The sequence below is a fragment of the Mytilus edulis genome, chromosome 1 (assembly GCF_963676685.1).
Source record: "Mytilus edulis chromosome 1, xbMytEdul2.2, whole genome shotgun sequence".
Lineage (NCBI taxonomy): Eukaryota > Metazoa > Mollusca > Bivalvia > Mytilida > Mytilidae > Mytilus > Mytilus edulis.
In genome coordinates, this window is record NC_092344.1 from 67,752,288 (window position 1) to 67,758,801 (window position 6,514).

The following is a 6,514-nucleotide window of genomic DNA, read 5'->3' on the forward strand; positions in this document are numbered from 1 at the left end:
AAGTTATAAACAGTCCCCGGGACAAGTTTGCAATTCCGCTGAGTGCAAAAGTTGTCACCTTAATTTTTGGAGTTAAGTCAAAATGAAGTTGATTACTTGGTTGGTATTGGTTCCCTGATATTTGTCCTAAGATTTGTTGGCTCTAGCACCACTGTTGAAAAAGTTATGCCTTTTTTTCACAATTTCCTCAGAGGAAAAGTAGTTTTCCTCAAGGGAAATCAAATTTCCCTAAAAAAAGATTTTTCCTCAAGGGAAATTGTTTTTTCCTCAAAGGAAAAAGAATTCCCTTAGGGAATTTGCTGCATAAATATTTCCTTTGAGGAAATTCTTTTTCCTTTGAGGAAATTTGTAGCTTCAAATTTTCCTTGGAGGAAATACTTTTTCCTGTGAGAGAATTTTTGGCAAACACTTTTCCTTGAGGGAAAATTCAAGACAACAAATTTCCTCTAAGGAAATCATTGTTCTTCAAATTTCCTCTAAGGAAATTTCTGAAGATCAAATTTCCCTTAAGGAAATGTTTTCCCTTATTTTTACTCGTTTAACATTTCTTCACTATACCATGTATACAAACAGTTTGAATATAATTTTTACAAGACTGAATAATTGATAGAAATGATATTTAAAACTTTAATAAATGTTTGACTCAACATTTGAATGACATTGAAAATTAATACAGTCTGACTGTTTAGGTCTAGGTATTGTTCATACTTTTTATATAACTTTAACTTTGATTTATAAAAAATTTTTGAAGCAAAGGATTCTGTTTTCTTTGTAATTGTTTCAATGCAATACATTAATAAGCAACCAATTTGAATGTCATACCATTTGTGGTGTTCTAAAGATAATTTTTTTTGCAGATTAAATAATAAAATAAACACTTTTCCTGTTATTTTGAATTACAATTTTCTTCTGTTTCAGCTTGTGTACAGTTATTCAATCCACTACGTAAGAATTCAGTGAATACATTATTCCATTCACTAAATATTTTCCTTCAATTCTAAGAGAAAACATTTTTGCAAATTGTTCTTCAATGATCTTTCGTATATTTGATATGCATGATATGAGGGAGGGATGTAAATGAGTGGATAAAACTGGTGTTCTTTTTTTCAACAACAAAATAGTATTTTTTTCTGCATTTCTCCTTTCTTTCGACTAATATATATAACATGTATAATATGTTGTTGCTTAGAGGAAATTTGTTGTCTTGAATTTTCCCTCAAGGAAAAGTGTTTGCCAAAAAGTTCCTCACAGGAAAAAGTATTTCCTCCAAGGAAAATTTGAAGCTACAAATTTCCTCACAGGAAAAAGTATTTCCTTAAAGCAAAATTTGAAGCCGCAAATTTCCTCAAAGGAAAAAGAATTTTCTCAAAGAAAAAAGAATTTCCTCAAAGGAAAATTTGAAGCCGCAAATTTCGTCAAAGGAAAAAGAATTTCCTCTAAGGAAATATTTATGCAGCAAATTCCAAGGGAAATTTTTTTCCCTTGAGGAAAAATCCTTTTCCTTCAGGGAAATTTGATTTCCCTTGAGGAAAACTACTTTTCCTCTGAGGAAATTGTTGAAAAAGGGGCATAACTTTTTCAACAGTGGGGCTAGAGACAAAATTCTTTTGGACAAATATCAGGGAACCAATACCAACCAAGTTATCAACTTCATTTTGACTTAACTCCAAAAATTAAGGTGACAACTGTTGCACTCAGCGGAATTGCAAACTTGTCCTGGAGACTTTTTATATTAAAATCTGGCAAGAAAACATACACCCCCTTTAAATTAAATAGTCTTTCCCTAAAGGATTTAAACACATTGATATGTTTATTTAGTGTTTTAGTGGCTAAACAGAAATGTCATGAAAAAAATCACTTACCTTGAGAGCAGATTGTAATCATCTCTTGTCTTGTTGTTTCACTTTCACATAAACTGTTCAATCTGCTGATTATAGTATTCAGTTTCTCCTTTGGCATTAAAACTCTATCACATTTTTCATTGTATGATTTTAATAACTCCTCTGTAAATATTTTATCTTTTTCATTAGCCAATTTCAACAAATATGTTTAACCTGGGAACAGTCAATATATATGTTTTTGGTTTAACATCAAGATATATTATAGGATGATCACTATTTAATAGTACTCACTGCCAGGCCTTCTATTCAGAATAACCATAACTTTTGACCAGCTGACAATATTACTACATTGTTTTAACAGTTAGTAAATAGCTGTAAAAATTCATTTAAACATTAGGAATTACTGGTAATAACTGGACAGTTTCAGGAATTACTTGTATTTACTAAGTGCATTAGGAATTACATGTAATTCCTAAATTTGAGTAAATACATGTAATTCCTAATTTCACCTATTTACTGTAACATATACATGATAAAGTCATGAGACTTTTTGGCAATAGGTATCAAACCATTTAACCTTGAAAAATACAATCGGAAGTGACCTTGTGTAAACCGGAAGTAGCAATTTTTATACTTTATTAATATTAAAATATATAGAAACAGATATTTTTGGAATAAGTGTCAAGTAAATATTCAAATATTATCGGAGGTAACATTTTTCAAAACGGAAGTAACAAATTATCTCCCTTTTAAAAAAAATATTGTATAGAAAACATATATATTTTGGAATCAGCGTACAATAAGCTATCATTTGACGATTGAAATTACATTTTAAACCTAATTTTACTACTTTCATATTAAAGTACATGGTTTTGGGTGGAAAGACCTTCAATTGTTCTCTGAACAATTGGTTTTTAATTATGATTATATTTCTAGTATATCTGATCGACGACGCATCTCACTACCCATCTGATCGGCCGCTGACATGCATTCTCAAGTAAATTGAATTTGTGGACAGCAACTTGACTTGTCGAGTTCAACTGTAGGACGTGCATTTACAATGAACATTGTATGAAATTACTTTTGAACAGTCTGTACATGCAACTCATTTATAAATCATACTATTGTGAAATTGTTTGATTTTTATTTTGTGTATTGTTTGGACTTTACTTTCATATTAATCGATTCTGGGCGACCCCAATACTTGAAGTTCATAATTTTTTAATGTTTTAAAACCACTCTTAACTACATGAACGTATTAATTGAATTACAGAAGTAAATGGCGATATGAAACGAAAATTCCAGGGCTGCATTGCTTGGTAGAGGGTACGATTTGTACGATTTATTAGAAAACACTGAGACATATATAAACGTGTAACATGTGGTCAAATATATAATTCAATATTATTAATTCGTATATTTTAACAAATTTGATTCGTTTAGGGATAGTCACATGTTAAACTATATTTTCGAAGGTAGAGAGAAAACGGCGAATAGCAAAAAGCATATTGCACAGAGCACGGTTATTTTTAAAATATCTAAAAAAACGATTTACTTTGTGACGTCATGTAATGAATTTCATGATATCATTTGTTTCAAAACGTTTAACGATATCATGAAATTCATTACATGACGTCACAAAGTAAATCGTGACGTCATGTAATGAATTTCAGGATATTGTTTAACGTTTTGAAACACATGATAGCTGTGATCGATTATTTGACGAAAAAAATCTTCAAATACATAAGATGTCAAAAATAAAAAGTAAATGAAATAACAACTAATATGTTTTTATTGTCAAGGAGACAATGTAATATCTATAAAATTCCAACAAACCTAAATGACGATTTTGTTACAAATATGGTCAGAAATTAATAATATAACAAATATAGCCTTTGTATGAGGTCAATACAGGATATATCGACCCAAAGAAGTATATCGACCTCGGACTTCGTCCTCAGTCAATATACTTCTTTCAGGTCAATATATCCTTGTATCGACCTCATACAAAGGCTATATTTGTATAATATATGCAAACAACATGACAGAAGAATGATTAAACCAAGGATTTGTATAGTACAAATCCTTGATTAAACTAATCAAATCAAAATATAGAACCAAGGATTTGTCTTACTATACAAATCCTTATGGCAAGCCGTTTTGCTATTTATTCTTACTTCAAGATATCTCATAAACTTTATAAGATATCTTATATAGTTTATAAGATATCTTATATAGTCTATAAGACATTTCATATAGTTTACAAGATATTTTATATAGTTTATAATATATCTCATATAATTTATCAGATATCTTATATAATTGTCTTTATAAGATATCTCATAAACTATATAAGATATCTTATAAACTATGTGAGATATCTTATAAACTATATATGATATCTTATAAACTATATAAGATATCTTATAAATTATACAAGATATTATAAATTTTAATAGATATCTTATAAAACATTAAAGATATCTGATATAATATATATGATATCTCATAAAAATGAAATTATATAAGATATCTCCTAAAGTTTATAAGATATCTCCTAAAGTTTATAAGATATTTTATTTAGTTTATCAGATATCTTATTAAATTGTCTTTATAAGATATCTCATAAACTATATAAGATATCTTATAAACTATATGAGATATCTTATAAACTAAATAAAATATCTTATAAACTATATAAGATATTTTATAAATTATATAAGATATCTCATATACTAATTGTTTATTAGATATATCATATACTTTATAAGATATCTTATTAACTTTAGAAGATATCTTATAAAGTATATAATATATCATATAAACTTTATGAAATATCTTATATAACATTAAAGATATCTTATATAACATTAAATATATCTCATATAACATTAAAGATATCTTATTATAATATATGAGATATCTTATAAAAATGAAATTATATAAGATATCTTATATAATATATGAGATATCTTATAAAAATGAAATTATATAAGATATCTTATATATTAAAGGAGATATCTATATAAGATATCTTATATATTATAGAGATATCTTGAAATTCGAATAAATAGTCAAACGGCTTGCCATAAAGTACCAAACAGTGTGAATGATTATAAAAAAAAAGATATACAACATATAATATATAATATGGATCGATATGACATAAATCAAAGAAATACATTAACTTTTCTGATGAACGATGAAAGCTTTTTGTAAAGTTCAGTACCACAATAAAAGAGTAAACCTTCAAACTTGATAATGCTCGGGTGAGCTGTGTAGTACATAGGTATGTACTTGTTTCTTAATAATATATGTCTTGAGTTTTGAGTAAAAATCCGCTGCTTTGTGAAATTTATAACGCTTTATCTTACAGTCAGTATTAAACCACGGTTTATTATCACTTAGTTTTTCTTGCTTTCCTTTTCTCGAATCAAAGACAGAAGATACGGTATTCATCAATGAGCTACCAATATCATGCAATATACTGTTAATCTGTTCAGGCGTGACATCCTCAATATTTACATTATCGAGTACACCGTTCACCTGTTATAAAACTTGACATGTGTCATCACCGAGCATCTGTTCAAACCCGGGTGCCTCCGGCCTCACCCCCTATGCAGTTTACTAACCCTTTATGGATCCGTACGGGGTCAGTAGCGAACAATGAGATCATTGTCGTTCTTTGTACCATTAGAAAATGACCTGAGTACTTATACTGAATCAAATGGTACCCAGATATATTTGTTCTTTTATATATATTTCGCTGTTTGTGCAATAGTAATATGAAAAAAGTACATAGAAAGTTCACAGCGAATTTTTGGCATATCTAATTTGTTTTTATTAATTTCAAGTAATTCTCACACTTGAAATCATTTTATTATGGCTGCCAGTATGCAGAGACATAATAATACAGTTATGTCAGATGAAAGCACAGGTTCAGAATCACCAACTTAATTCCAAAACATTCCGAAAACAGCAACATTTGTTCTTTCCTTTCCGATCCTAAAAGCTTTAAACACAGGTTGATGTTTTCGGAATCTGTTGGTAATTGAATCTTTCTAAACAATTCAGCCGACTCTGAGAAGGGGATATAATTCATGTATTTGTATTTTCAAAAACTCATAAAATTCAACATGTTCTGACCAGAAAGAATTTTTTAACTGATCTTGAACAAAGTGATGAAATTGAATGAAGGTGTGTTAAAGGTCAAGGACACCATAATTTGTGCATGTATAGCTCGTGTTATATGTTTTTCTAGATGTATCTGTCAGTTGAAGTTATTCCGAAGATCTCTGAAATCATTTAATGCGTTCCGAAAAGTAAAAACATGTTCAATCATTGGGTTTTCCATTTTACAATAATGTATTTAAAGAAGAAGATTCCTACAATTTAAATGGAAATTAAACAAGAATAAGACGCTTTAAGTCAACTTTTTATTCAATATATTACTTTATCTAATTTTGAAATAAATTAATATATACTGTAATCCCATACCATTTTATAGAAAATTCGATCAACATTTCTCTACGAAATACGAAAAATCGGACTAGAACACCTATTTACAATATGGAAAAAAAAACAAATAATGTTAACATCGTTTTTAACAATTGGTTTATTTCATGTTAAATTTTTTTCACATATAATTTTTAAGTGAACATTGCAAAAAAGAT